The sequence below is a fragment of the Neophocaena asiaeorientalis genome, unplaced genomic scaffold (genome assembly GCF_003031525.2).
Source record: "Neophocaena asiaeorientalis asiaeorientalis breed wild unplaced genomic scaffold, Neophocaena_asiaeorientalis_V1.1 scaffold226, whole genome shotgun sequence".
Taxonomy (NCBI): domain Eukaryota; kingdom Metazoa; phylum Chordata; class Mammalia; order Artiodactyla; family Phocoenidae; genus Neophocaena; species Neophocaena asiaeorientalis.
This window is the reverse complement of record NW_020173037.1, coordinates 12256988-12272904: the sequence shown is the minus strand read 5'-3', so window position 1 is coordinate 12272904 and position 15917 is coordinate 12256988. Positions and strand designations below refer to the sequence as shown.

Sequence of the window (15917 nt, the reverse complement as noted above, 5' to 3'; positions counted from 1 at the left end):
CTTTCATTGTTTTGTGGGAGGGTTACATTATTTTTCTAGTATCCTTTAATGTTCTTAAATATGAGAGAAAGAAATATTGTTAGAACCTTTCTGTTTTTTAAAATCTTGCCTATATAAATTAGTCAAAAGATTGCAGCATTTCACTGCCATATTATCAGAGCCACTTTTCAATTTGCCTAAACCTTCTTTTGATAGTCTGTTAGTAAAAATACAATTTAATGTAACATTTTTATGTTCCTGTGAAACACTGTCACACCATAAATTATTTTCCTGAAAATCAAATAACTTAAATTTGAGACAGAGCCTAGCACAGGTATCTAGTCATTCAAATATTCACCAAGTGCCTTTACTGTACCAGGCCCGGTTTTACTCTCGAGATATTCTGAACAAGACAGACCTGGCCACTGTCCTCACAGAACTTCCAGTGGTGGCTAAGTTAACAAGAACCTAAGTATACTGCTGTGAAGGGAGAAATAAAGTGTGCTGGGGAACTCTCAGGAGGAACACTTACCCCAGAGAGGAGTTACCCAGGTAGGCTTCCTGAAGCAAGTGACCTGACATTAAGCTGAAATTTGAAAGATAGGAGGACTAGCCAGAAAAAGCGTAAGAGAAGCTATTACTTTCTAAACAAAGAGTACAGCGATATGTGGAAGGCCTGAGGCAGAGAGCAAGAACTTAGAACCTTCAAGAACTGAGATTCATTTAGATCTGAGAGTGTTGAGTAGTACGTGGGGAGTGACAAGAGATGACTTTATTCATTAAGATGAGCATAGATTCTGCAGGGGCCTTTTGGACTTTATCCTAACAGCAATAGGGAGTTAAAAGAGTTTTAAACAACAGAAATGTACTAGACGGATATTTCTAAGAGCACTCTGTTAAGAAAGCTGTGGTCGAGGGCTGGATGAGATCAGATGAGATGCTTTGTGGAAATAAAGACTGAGAAGAGGGCCCAAGACATGGCAAACATCAAATTTAAAATGGTCAGAGGAAGAGGAGACCACAAGAGGTGACTTCACATGTGGCCCAGAGGTCAAGGAAAACAAAGTCTAAAAGTTTTTGATTAGATTTAGTAAAGAGGGGTCTTTGGTAAGATGAGGATGCCAGTTAACATTAGTATCCAAATACTTTCTCAGACAGTTGATGATATAGTAGCATTTTTGGTCTCATTTTATATCCCTTTAAATAAAAGCAGGCATCCCAATTTCAGATGGCTGAACCTCACCTCCATTTTTAGGCCCTTTTAAAAAAAAATGATGACTGCCTCCAGTGAGCAGCTAAAAGCTGTGTTTACTGCCACAGCCTTCAGTGATACCAGCTCATGCCGAGCCATTCAATTAGGAACAATAACAAGCTCACTGAGGTTTCTCTAACAGACATGATTGAAGGATTGAAGTTTTGACATGAAAGAGTGAGTCATTGAAGTTACCATGAAAACATACTAGCAGTTTTCATTCCAAGACTTGACTGTTATCCACATTTAATTTGACATTGGTGATCTAATCAATTAAGATATCTTGGTGTGATGGAAAATGCCTATGCTAACAACAGGGAATTGCCAGAAAAAGAAAACTTGTCAGTCCTAACTTCACTGGACTCAGTTTCAGTTATGATGCCTTGGTTGCAAGTAATGACAAAAACAAACAAAAACAGTTGCTTAAACAAAAAGAATTTGTTGGTTCACCTAACTTCAGAGTCCAAACACTTATTTGGCTTAGGCATAGTTGGATTAGGCTTCCAGTAATGGTTCTCACAGCTCTGCCCTCCACATGTTGACCTAAACCTCAAGCTGGATTCCTCCACATTGGCTGTACACCACACCATCCAGTCACAGGGAAAAAGCTGCTCATGGTTTTCAAAGTAAGGTTCTGACTTCACTCTGATTGGTCTAACTTGGGTCATGAGCCCACTCCTAGGATTATATATATATAGTGACTGGTTTAGACCAATTAAGGGTAACTCCTGGAGCTGGGAGTGGGGTCAGTAACACCCAAAATTCATGACTACTACACACTAAGGCTAAATGGATACTACAGAGCAACCAACAACGTCCCCTCTGCTTAACAGTCCAGCCCACGCAAAAATAGTCCCACAAAAGAGTATTTGCATTCTATTGTAAATGCAGTTACTTTATTAAAAGCAAGAGCCTTTATAAATATTTTTAAAGTATATCTTTAAGTTTTAATGTATTGTCATGATCACTTTTGATATAAGTGCTCTAATTCATAATACTGAGATTTTAGGAAATCAAGGGTCAATTTGCAGCCATCATTCAGAAACTAACTCATGAATTGGCATTGCTTTTTCCTGCAAAGTGTTATCTTACAGCCTTGAGCTATTCAGGAGCTGAAAAGGCCATTTTCTAAGTGAAGTCTGGTTTTTGTTCAGCTTCAAATTTTTTCAGAGATAATTTCTCAAACTCTATGGTGATAATATACAGGAAATGTCAATCATCATCAAAAACTTAATCCCAATGTCCAAGTAATAAAACTGGAGCCAGAAGCACAGGCTGGAGCAGAGATAGAGAGAAGTCAGTGGATATGGGTTGGGGATTGGGACCAGATAAGGGTACAGCGAGATCCCAGAATCAAGGATGTTCCAACTTTTCCAGATTGTTTTAATATCTCAAGGTCCCAGTTCCAAACAAATCAACAACATTAACTTTTCTATATATTGTTGAGAATTTATGCATTTGGTATCATTTTTAGGTTATACTGTCCAGTTATATAAGTATGTCATTCACACATTTTATTTATTGATTAACAATAAGACACCACACAAGTTGTTATTTTGAAATCAGTAGTACTGCCAAGAACAAAGAGCCAACAGGGGCAGAGAAACCATTTGTGCTCCATTGTTTCTGAATTTGGAAAATCGGCTCTGAGACCAAACATCACGTGCTCCATTTGAGAGATCAAGTCTGAAGATTGTTGTCACAAATTAGTATGACTACCTGGTATTCAGGATTTTGAAAAATCACTGCATTGCATAATAGAATAATAAACTGCCCTATATTGCAGCCACTTGAAAATAAACACAGAAGAGCAGGAACATAAGTAACTATACAATGAATCAGAGGAACTGTTTGGGAGTTGGAATGCTACATACTGCAGAGGTTCAGAGTTTCCAAAAACTGTTCTATGAGTGATGAGGTACAGATGCATAAGTCATGCATGCAGAGAAGAGTTCTTTTATATTGCTAAGTCTGCATTGTATCCACATGTAGCTGACTGAAATGAACTGAACACAGACTGTTGAGTTTCCAAGGTTTCTTTCTAAATTTCTGGATTGTTTTAACTATAAACTCCAAAGATACATACGTGGGTGAGCAATGTGTTTTTTTGTTTTTTGAAGATATAAAAATATACTACACGGAATGATGGCTCTGGTTTTGCTCATCCATATGATATAAAATAAAAGTTGATTATGTTCAAATTACGATGGGGTAATTATTTCATTCACTGTTTAATAACTGATGTGTCTATGTCACTGCATTTGAAAATTAAAAATCTAATTTTGTGTTCTCTCATTCTGGTCAATTTTCAATACAACAAATATTTTTAGCAGCAAATAAATTTACCTTCTTAGGGCCAAGTGCTAGTTTAAGGACTTCAAGTAATTTGTTCTGAGGTAATCAGTCTATAAGTTTCTAAAAATTTCTAAACCTTTTATCCTAATATTACTGGAAGAAATACCATTTATCTTTATAAGTAAAAAGTTGTGATCTACTTATTTTAGAAAATTAGTTACACGAAACTCAGGTCAACTGTAACCAGACTGGCATATTTAAACTTTTGATCTCAGAAATCAGAATATTATAAAAATAAAATAAGGAACTCTGTCATTTCAGGTCAAATTTGGGAGGAAACAGCTAAAATCATAGCTTGATAACACCAATGATTAATTGCTTTTTCAAATGTGGATTGTCTTGGTGCCAAAAATTATGGAACAATTGCCTAACAAATTGGAGAGTCCCTGATGTCAGTACTCATATTTTCTTTGGATTATACTAGGCAATTATGCTAAACTTTCTAATGACTGAGTAAAATGGTATTGTGCCTTGGGGCACATTTTGATGAACTACAGTTGTACTTTTCATAACCTAAGAGGCATATGCATAAAGAAATATATTGTCAAGAACAGAGCTTTGTGACTTTTATGTTAGGTTATAGAGGGTTATAAATATCTATCATATAACTATGAATTTGCTTACCATTACAAAGCATAACAAACTACTTACCTTCCTGAAAATTTAGTTTCTACAAGCTCATCTGCAAATAAATGTTTTATTTAAATGATTCATTTTTGTTCCTAGAATTTTCGACTTTATACTCCATGCTCGATTTATTATTTGAATAAACTTCAATTTACTCTTTGCATGATTGACAACACTAAATAAGTCCTTTAAAACGTGTATGTATTTAGCTTTAATCTTTTACTTCAACTCATATGTAATCCTTCTATCATTTCTTGCATGTGTTTCTAATATAATTGAGGCTATTAAGATTCTGGGCTTAAATAAAGTAACAAAAATTAGACTAAATAAAAAACTAATTTATGATCTTATGTATGAGGGCATACCGTGTTGAATAATTACAGTCATCTGAAAAGTTCTATACCTTCAGAGAAGTTAACTTGATATGCCACTGATGTGAGAATTATACACAAATACCACTTTCTAGGGGAGATTATTTTTAAACTTTCTAACTGGTCTTAATATTCAAGGTAAAACACTACATTACTTAAAACTAAGGAACTGTGGCCTGTTGTAATGGTAATTTATTTAGGCAGACATCAACACCATGGACTTCTAGTTATCCCAAGATCTAAAAATAGTTTATTAACAAGTGCTTTACCCTACTGTGGAAAACAGTATGGAGATTTCTCAAAAAGCTAAAACCAGAACTACCAGGACTTCCCCGGTGGTCCAGTGGTAAAGAGTCTGCCTTCCAATACAGGGGACACGGATGCAATCCCTGATCGGGGAACTAGGATCCCACATGCCACGGGGCAACTAAGCCCGCACACCACAACTTCTGAGCTTGCACGCCTCAACGAGAGAGCCCACATGCTGCAAACTACAGGGCCCACATGCCCTGGAGCCCTCACGCCACAACTACAGAGAGAAAACCCACATGCCACAACAAAGAGCCCACATGCCTCAACAAAGATCTTGCGTGCCACAACTAAGACCCAACACAGCCAAAAAAATAAAGAAAATAAATAATAAAAATAAATATTTTTAAAAAAAGATATAACTGAAATGTATTTTTTTAAAAAAAACAGGGCTTCCCTGGTGGTACACTGGTTAAGAATGTGCCTGCCAATGCAGGGGACGCGGGTTTGAGCCCTGGTCCGGGAAGATCCCACATGCCGTGGAGCAGATAAGCCTGTGCGCTACAACTACTGAGCCTGCTAGAGCCCAAGAGCCACAACTACTGAGCCCATGCTCCGCAACAAAAGAAGCCACCACAATGAGAAGCCCGCACGCTGCAACGAAGAGTAGCCCCCGCTCGCCACAACTAGAGAAAGCCCACGCACAGCAACGAAGACCCAACGCAGCCAAAAATAAATAAATATTTAAAAAATAAATAGAACTACTATATAACCCAGCAATTCCACTCCTGTGTACATATCTGAAAAAAACAAAAACACTAATTGCACCCCAATGTTCATAGTGGCATTATTTACAATTGCCAATATGTAATTGGCAATACAATATGGAAGTGACCTATCTATCAATCAACAGGTGAATGGATAAAGAAGATGTGGTGTTTGTATGTGTACATTTAGATATATACATACATACACAATGGAATACAACTCAGCCATTAAAACCAATGAAACTTTGTCATTTGCAACAACATGGATGGACTTGGAGGGTGTTATGCTAAGAGAAGTCAGATAGAGAAATACTGTGTGATATCACTTGTATGTGGAATCTAAAAAATACAACAGACTAGCGAATAAAACAAAAAGCAGACTCACAGATATAGAGAAAAAACTAGTAGTTACCAGTGGGGAGAGGGAAGGGGGCAGGGGTAATGAATGATAGGGGATTAAGAGGTACAAACTATTATGTATAAAATAAGCTACATGATATACAACACAGGGAATATAGCTAATATTTTATAATAACTATAAATGGAATATAACCTTTAAAATTTGTTATATTGTATACCTGTAACTTATATAATACTGTACATCAACTGTAACTCAATTTAAAAAGTGTTTTACCTATTTCAGTAAAGAGCAAAACTGAAACAAAAGCTCTATTAAATTTGAGATTTGGGAGCACAAGTAGAAATTTTATTTTCTAATATAATATTTTGTGGTGGCTCCTGCTACCAGATTTCTTAGAACATCTTTGATGATACTATATTCATCACATTAATATCACACTAGAAGAACATTACATTAAAAAAAAAGAAGAAGAACAGGGCTTCCCTAGTGGCGCAGTGGTTGAGAGTCCGCCTGCCGATTCAGGGGACATGGGTTCGTGCCCCGGTCCGGGAAGATCCCACATGCCGCGGAGCGGCTGGGCCCGTGAGCCATGGCCACTGAGCCTGCCCGTCCGGAGCCTGTGCTCCGCAACGGGAGAGGCCACAACAGTGAGAGGCCCGCGAACCACAAAAAAAAAAAGAACATTACATTTCAACCAAGACTTTGAATTTCAACTTATAATAATAAGTGGCCACTGTTCTTTCCCTCAAACTCTAAATGTAATATAATTTTTCTCACTAACAAAAGAAAAATTTGCCTTATGACCTAAATGCTGCTATAAACCAAAATCCAAATTTATCACTGTGGCCTAAAGGCTGATCTATTTCCTGCTTTCCTCTCATTCTGTTCTCCCCCTCCACACTGCTCCAGCCACAGTGTCCTGGGGTCCTTATGCTCATCCAGCTCTTTCCCAGCTCCGAGCCCTCACACTGGCTGCTTCCCAGGCCTGGAACACTTCCTCACAGGCTCTCAAAGGCCTGGCTCTTTAAGCTGCTCATTCTTCAAGTCTCAGCTCAAATTCTGTTTTCAGAGAGGCCTAGCCTGTCTCTCTCATCTAAAGAAAACACCTCTCTCCTTCCCTCCTTCTTCCTTACTTCTATACCCCAGTTATACAGTCATTTTATCCTATTTATTTCCTTCACAGAATGTACCACAACCTGAAATCATCTTGACCATTGAATTGTTTACTTTTTCACTATCTGTCTCCCCTTCCTGGATGGTAAGTGCCACAGGGATGGGGACTTGATCAGAATACCTTCGGCATCCTCAGCACCTTGAACAATGGCACATGGTAGGCAGTTGGTAAATATCTGTTCAATGAAGAAATAAATGCAATGGACATTTCAATTTGCTTTTAAGAAACATTAACAATATGTGTTTTTAGGATAACAAAATTAAATGTTTATCCCTTTTTATGGGAAGCTGACTTGTTTCACCATAAGATTATGATAAAATGAAAATCTTTTCACAAACTTCTTAACAGATTTAAAACAAGAGTGAAAAGGTTTTTTTAATTTTTCAATCAAGGATCACAACCACAGAAATATGCAAATGGCTATACACAGTAGTAAAAAAAAAACACCAGCCATTTTCAGAAACAAGCATGAAAGAATGGAACTCTTTTCAAACAAGCTAACCAAAAAACAGACAGGAGCCAAAAAAATAAAGCAGTTAAATACAAATATACAAGATGTTTTCACTGATTTTAACAAATTGTTTTACAAAATACAAGACTATAGTGTATTACATAGCTGAGTTTCACTCTTAGCTTCAATCCATCACCAACTAATTAAACTTTTGCTGAACTTATTATTGGCCTGATAAACTTAAGCAGTGTCTTGGATCTCTATTAGAAGACAAAGGTTCCCCACCCTTGTTTCGAAAGACAATTTTTTTTAAATCCCTAAAACATAAGTAATGATCTGTTCCTGAAACCTAATCTAAACTTTTTCCAAAATTATAAGTCCCTTTCTTGCAAATGCTTCCTCAAAGACTCAAACTAAAGTGTTAGGCTCTACTGACAATAGATTTTTCAGGAATCTTCATTCCTGAATAATCAATTAGAATATCTGTGGCAATGTTTACAAAAATACTTTTCAGAAAACAATGTTACTCTAAAATATATTTAGACATAAATGTTACTTTCAGGTAATGAAACTGATTTTCAGCCTAGATCCTTTAATTTACAGTCACATCTAATAGAACTTTAAAAATACAACTTGAGAAAATTTTGTGTACTAAAATAGAACTTTTAAAAAATTAATAGAACTTGTCCAAGTCCTTTCATGTCCATTCTTAGGTACTGATGGGAGCATGGAGAGACTGCTGGATTTGACAGTCGCTTCTGAGATTAAGTGGACTTGATGTGACCCAACGTGGGGGCACTAGTATATGAGAGAGTACTCAGGCTCTACTCTGAGTAGCAGGGTGGAACTGTGGGCAAGACAGGAACTAGAGGAGGCAGATCACATTTGTGCAGGATAGAAACGAGTTCAGTTCTTGACAGGTGCAGGGTTTTTTCCCTCTAGGACATTCATATTCAAGTGGAATGAATGTCCAGCAGCTGGTTGCATACATAGGTCTGGAACTCATGAGAAATACCTTGGATTGTTTTATACAAAACCTATATAATCATCATTTACATTTATAGAATACATTATATAATAAATGACATAAATTGTTTAAGTAATCATTTAATTACTAAGTTAAGTTTTAAAGAAATCATTTATTATTGGTGCCCATATTGTGTACATCAAGCCATTAAAAACCCATGAAGCTCTCAATTTAACGATCATGACTAGGTTACAGAAATCAAGAGTAATCAAGCCTTAGATAGAAACTGCCTCATTCCTAAACAAAAAGGCTTCCTTTGTAGACTCTACAACTTAGAGCTTCTATAAATGGATACTTATTTTAAAATCTTTTGTTCCAGCTAAGCTACAACCTCCTATCATCACCTTCATTTCTCTCCTCTGAGCTTCCCCTCAGAAGGTCCTATGAAAATGGGAATCATGTCCCAAATTTCTAAGTAAAATTTCCCTCCTTAAAAAAGTTTTCCATTGTCCCCTGTATTAGTTAGTTATTATTGCATAAAAAATTACCCCAAAACTTAGTGGCTTCAAGTAACACACATTTATTATTTCACAGATTTTATGGGTCAGGAATTTGAGTTCTCTGCTTTAGGGTCCCTCATGAGGCTGTAATAAAGGTGTGGAATAGGTCTCATCTGAAAGCTCAACTGGGGAAGGACTGACTTCCAAGCTTAAACAGTAGTTGTTGACATTTAGTTTCTCATTGGACTGAGAGTCTCAGTTCCTTACTAGCTGTTGACTAGAGACCATCCTCAGTTCCTTGCCACATGGAGCTCTACTAAGTGACAGCTTGCTCTATCGAAGAGTGCACGCCAAAAAATGCAATAGAGAGTTTGCTAGCAAGACAGAATCTTTTGTAATCAAATCACAGAAATGGTATCTCATCAACTTTGCCTTATTCTATTGCTTAGAACAAGTCACTAACTATTCCACACTGAAGGGGAGGGGTTCACACAAGGGCATGAATCCCAAGAGGTGAAATCATTGACACCATGTTGGAAGTCTGCCTACCATACTTACTAATATTTACCAGTCTACAAGGTCAAAATAAAAAGAGGAGCTAACTCCAATAAATGATCATATTTCTGTATGGAGTTATGTGATGATATACATAGCTGGGCCCTTTAATTTGTTGGTTTTTCAATGAAAGGAATAATTAAAGTGTTTTCTGTGTAGTATGTACTCTAGAAGGTCAGGAAACATACTAATTGACAAAGATACACAGAACAATATTCTAAATAAAAAATGTGTTTCTGTCTAAAGTTACTTGGAAACTCCACTGGAGGCTTCAGATAATGTGCTCTTTAGCATATTCTTCCAAGAGTGTCTTTTAAAATTATTCTCAAGACCTCACATTTTTTTTTAACAAATACAAATTTCTCAACATCTGTCAAAGTGTAAATCTTAGAGTATTATATGCTAAACTTACAGATGTGGCACTGAAGACAAGTATTTCTTGCAGTTTGCCAGATTTCTGCCATATTAGAAAATACACAGATGACTGTTTAACACTGTGTGTCACTAGACAGGAATTATATTTCACATCTTAATGAGAAAATACTGTCTCAAACTTGTTGCATTAAAAAATTAATTAGCGATTCAACCGTTTTAAAGTATTTTAAAAACTAGCTGTCACAAAGAGACTTTCAATTCTACAAACAGCAGAATCCGAAATGAACTTTCAGAATACAATGTTATCATTCTTAAAAACCTGATTACTAAAAAAAAAGGAAAAATAGGGCTTCCCTGGTGGCGCAGTGGTTGAGATCAAAAAAAAAAAAAAAAAAAAAGAAGAAAAAAAAAACAGTCATAATCCCGCCACTATTAAATATTTTGGGATATAGATACAGGTATAGATCTACAGCTCTACATCTAAACCTATACATGTATAGACATAGACATATATCCTTTCAGACATTTAAATATGTATATAATTTTACCACAAATGAGATCATACTCCTCTTTACAATAACATATGAAACTGTTATAAAACAAAGATTAACAGAGCAATTGGTTTTCAATGAGGCATTGCTAAACATGTTTCCAGTAAAGTAATGTTAGCAGCAAGTTAAATGAGAGCTACACAGAGCAATAGGATGGCCCTGCATATAGTGCTGGATCTATTGTTCCCAAATGAATGACCTTTAAAATAGATAAGACGGGCACCTGATTTGTGCTGTAGTGTTTTAACCATATTGTTTTGATCATTCTTTTACTTTGTCATATCCTTCTGTAGCTGTTTATTCTGTTAGGTACTCTTCTTAAATTCTTTCCTTCCCTAGTACCTGAATCTAATTTACTGGTTTCTAAATCACTGAATTATTATTTGTTCTTCTCAGAACAAATCTCACCTCTGATAAATCTTTCTCTGATATCTTAACTAGCTTTGCTTCCCTCTTCCATCCAAACTAGTTGGCATAGTTATTAACTTACTATTTCTCTTTTCCCCACTTTCTTCCTCACCACCATTTATGACCCCATGGTTTCAATGATTAGTTCTATTCTGGAAACTATTAAACCTATCTCACCTCAAGTTTAACATGTGTAAATGGAAATTCATTCACTTCCCCCCAAATTACTTGCCTCCCTCTCCAATTTCTCCAGTATTGTTCCTTTATTCTACTTAACACCCAGGAATTATCTTCAACTTCTCCCTCCCTTTATCCTATCCAATCTCTCTTTATTAAATCATGCTTCAAGATGCCTCTTAAATTTGTTCATCCCTTGTCATTTTCTTTGCCTTCACCCTAATACAGGCCAACACTGCTTCACAACTAGACATTAGCAACAGTGTCCTGAATGGGGTTAGGATATCTGTCCCCATGCCCCTGTCCCTCTTTCTAGGCTACTCTTACTGCAACAATCAGTGAGATATAAGGAAGAGGGACCTGTGCTTGAAATGAGGAGCTCAAGGGTAAATTCTCTCTCTGCTACCTCAGGTGTCACCTTCAGCATATGTCTTTTCTCTTTCTAGGCCTGAGAATTTCCTTATCTGCAAAATGGCACATTGGACTGTCCACGTGGGCTCTAAGCCTCTTTGTAATTCTAAAAATCTCCTACTCTGACACTTCTTTGTTCAAGGAACAGCAATGATTTTCCAGAGTGCCCCCACCCTAAAGATCAGAGCTATTACGGTTTTCCGGTTTGTACTGTCCCTTAATTCAGATTGCTCACTTTACCGTACCCCTAATGACAAGCCATTCCACTTGTTCTACTGTTGTTCTCCTTCATTTGTAAACTATATATTTTCTAAATGTTTGGGAGTGACTGCTAATGTACAAAGCACTTTGCCAGGTCCTGGGAATAGCAAGGTAAAAGACGTAGTCCTTACCCTCAAAGAATTTACCATCTTATTTGAGATATGGGTAACAGACAGACAGTAGTGTGTTAAGTGCTATGCTAAAGAAGTTACCATATCCCAGTTCTTTGGGGGGCAGAAAAAAGCATCACTTAACATGACTGAGTACCTAGGAAGGCTTCAGAAAAAATGCACCAATTCCAAGCTGAGTCCTTGAATCTTAAAAGGGAAAACAAATATTAAGGAGGAAAGGTGTGTCCTATTGCTACCCTGAGCAGCAGGAGAGAGAGGGTAAAATTTTTTTAGTACTGGGCCAAGTGCCAGATTGTAAATACTGAAGAGGGAAAGAGGCAAGCAGTGAGGCTGGTCATTATAACCGGACTGGAATGCCACCCTAAGGAGTTTGGATTTTATCAGAGGAAAGGTGAAGTATGTCTGAATTTGATTCAGACAATTCGTTTCCTGCCCTATTATTGGGAAAACGTGGTAACTGGGCACTAAAACGTTCAAAGCTGATGGCAAGGATAATCCAGTAGGGGGAAATGGTGACCTGGCAAAAATTGTTCTGGCTACTGGTTGGTCTACGAAAACGCTAATGTGACCGATGCCTTACGGCTTCATCCCACTAACCAACCTCCACTCGTACGCTGCCTAGTGGCTCCCATCAACCCCCGGCCGCCAAGACACAGAGCGCTGGGCCCGGGCTAGGACACATGGGAGAGCGCTTCCGGAGACCTCGCGAGATTTCCTGTGAGCCGCGCCGACTGACGCCTCTGTCTGGTCGCCCAGCAACCGCACCTGCTGCCGAGGAGGCCGGGCACCCGCGAAATTTACCAAACCTGAGTTACTGACCCGGCTCATCCCGCGAAAGGTGAGATGCCCTCAAGGGAGAAGTGTGGGAACCGAGGAAACCCTACAGCCATGTTTCTCAAACTTACCTGCCAGTAAGATCTCCTGACATCAAGAATTTCCAGAAAAAGTCTTAAAGTCTGTATTTTAAACAAAGGGCTAGAATCAGGCAAGGTTGGGAAACAGCTCTAGGGGAGGGAGACACGGGTGGAGTGGTAGCCAAGAAGCTGAGGAAGCGGGATTTGTGGGTTTGAAAAGAGGAAAGCCTCACAGCCGGCGATTTAGAGCATCTGTAAGCCACTGGGTTTGGGGCTACCTAAGGGAAATATACAAACTGAATTCGGAAACGTCCCCCGCATCTAGCCAGTAGGAGCCCCAAATGATGAAAGCCAAGGGGTCTACTAAAATGGATTTCCAAAGCACTTGTATAGCAGCTCTAAGCTGGCCCCACTAGCGATCTGGAGAGCTAGAGACATCCTAGCAAATGGCGCCCTGAGAGTACAGAGATACGTAGTAGGCAAAAATTATGGAAAAGCAGTTTCTCAAACTTTAGAAAATAATGAACCACTTTTAAAAGAAAATCAAGGACATCTCACAAGTGTTGACAAAATTATTTCAGTTTAAACTCCTGAAGCTTATAATATCTCTGAAACAAACTATAGTACCAATAAAGTTTAATATTCTATTAACAACATGATTGGTGGTGTTTTGATGAAACCAAATCCTCTCTTGTGGATTTGATTGCTATAATGCACATTCTTTTGAGTTAACAGTCTGTATTATTGTGTGTTATGGGTTCAATTCTCTCCCTTTCCACATTCAAACCCCTGGAAAGTTTGCCTATAGCTTGTTGATGAGGTCCATTGGCCTTCCCCTGGTTTAATAAATACTTCACTTATATATTACATTAGCCTCTTTCCTTTTCTAGTTGTCTGAGAGAAATTTACTTCTATACAAACACCAATTTGTGCACTGGAACCTAGAGACAAAGTCCATTTATAGCATGGTCATTCATGAGGATTCAGATGATCCAAAATTTCTGTTTTAGCCCAGGTTAGAAAACAGAGCCTGAAGGAAAAACTCATGTGATAACACTTTTTGGGAGGCTGTAATCTCAGGGAAGGAAGAGAGAGGGAAAAAAGGAATGAGACAGAGATGGAAAGAGAGCAAATATAAGAGAATGTGTAAGGCAGAAGTCTGCAGCATGTTTTCAGAGAGACCTTTTGAAATGGCTGTGTCTCTTAAAAGTCTATGGGGGAAAGAAGGGAGAATAAATCATTCATGGTTCCTGTCTCCCATTAGTAAAAGTTACTCCCAAAGGGCATTGCTTCCTTCATAGTATAGGCTTGCTCCTGCATGGCCACCTGTACAGCATTCTCCTGCCTCAGCTGTAAGGGAGAAACCCTGGGATGTATAACCTTTTTACAATGTGCATTTTTACCACAGTTATCATGTAAAAAATATATTTGAAGTTTCTAGAAAAGTATCTAAAATTTTAAAATATGGGCCAAAGAAATATTTTTAAAATACTTTAAATATTTAAATAATTTTAAAATATTGCATTTCGACACATTAGCTACAGAGAACGTAATTCCTAAAAGAATGACATTTGCAATATAAACAAAAATATATGATCCCTAAAAATGACTCTAAAAAAAACCCTTATGCATGGCCTTAATTAGGAGAAAATTATAAAACTACTGAAAGTCATTAAAGAAGCACTCCAAAAAAGGAGAGACATACCATAGTGATGGAAATGATAACTCAGTATTAGAGAGATGTTAGTGCTTCACAAATTATTTATAAATTCAATGCAATTCCTAACAAAATTCTGACAGGATTTTTCATGGAACATGACAAGTTGATTTTAAAATGTATATGAAAGAGTCAGGGAGGAGAGGATTCTGGGAATATGCCAGAATAGGGAGCATCTGTCTCCCCACCTAAACAACAGCTGCACTGGCAGAACCTGTCTGCTGTTAACTATTTTAGAATGCTGGAGTCTGCTGAAGCTTACAACTTCCAGGGGAAGGCTTAGACAATAGACTGCATAAGCTGTGGTTCATGTTGGTCAGTTTCAGATCTTACCTCTGCAATAGCTGCCCATCCCCCACACCCAACCTTGTGGCAGGAAGCTGTGCAGGGACTTCTGGAGCATCTTGCACACAGCTTACAGGAGCCAAGTGGGCAAAAAGCACTATCCACCAAATATTGAGGATCTGCCCCGCTAATCATTCATTGCTGCTTCTGATCACAGAGATGCAGACAAAAACGCTGCACCTCTCCCCACTGTTGCAAGCCCCACTCCCTCTGGCTGAAGTGACTTCCAGAAGGATGTAAAGCGCTACTGCCCATTATTTCCCCCCTCTTCCTTTACTTTTCTCTTTTTCCCCTTTTGGAAACCAGACATTAAACACTAGGGCATTCAAAAGCAGCTCCACATAAAGGGAAAAACAGAAAGTGACCTGTACATGCCAAAAGAAAGGTTCAGACTTCGAAAAGACCTGAGAAGACCTTAAGTTTATACCTCAGGCTGATCTCCAGCACAGAGATAGCCTGTAACAATTAAAAAAAACAAAACAAAACAAAAAAACAATAACCAAAAACAGCAAATTCTGGGGAAGGAGGAGAATCTGATTTTCAGAGCTACCACATTATTAAATTAAAATGTCCAGTTTTCCACAACAACAACAAAAACCAAGGCATACAAAGAAATGGGAAAGTATGGTCTATTCAAAAATACAAAATCAGGGACTTCCCTGGTGGTCCATTGGGTAAGACTCCATGTTCCCAACGTGGGGAGCCCAGGTTCAGAACCTGGTGGGGGAACTAGATCCCACATGCATGCTGCAACTAAGCATTCGTATGTTGCAACTAAAGGATCCCACATGCCACAACAAAGATCTCGCATGCCACAACTAAGACCCAGCGCAGCCTAAGTATTTTTTTTTAAGCTTATTAAAAAAAAAAAACTACATAATCAGAAATTGTCCCTGAAAAAGACCCGGTGACAGATATACTAGACAAAGACTTTAAAACAACTGTCTAAAAGATGCTCAAAAATCTAAAGCAGTAGAGAAAGTCAAGAAAATAATGTATGAACAAAATGGAAATATCAATAAACATATATAAATACTAAAGAGAAATTCTGGAGCTGAAAAGTATTGAAGAAAAATGAA

At 37.8% G+C, this 15917-nt stretch overlaps 1 protein-coding gene across 1 annotated transcript in view; it reads left to right on the top strand.

Moving 5' to 3' along the window:
- Positions 1 to 12585: 12585 nt before the first annotated feature.
- Positions 12586 to 15917, top strand: part of PPP1R42 (protein phosphatase 1 regulatory subunit 42) — a 48872-nt gene continuing 45540 nt past the window's right edge. The window contains exon 1 of the mRNA XM_024742657.1: positions 12586 to 12760. The gene's annotated coding sequence lies outside the window, so the exon portion shown is untranslated. The remainder of the gene's footprint in view (positions 12761 to 15917) is intronic.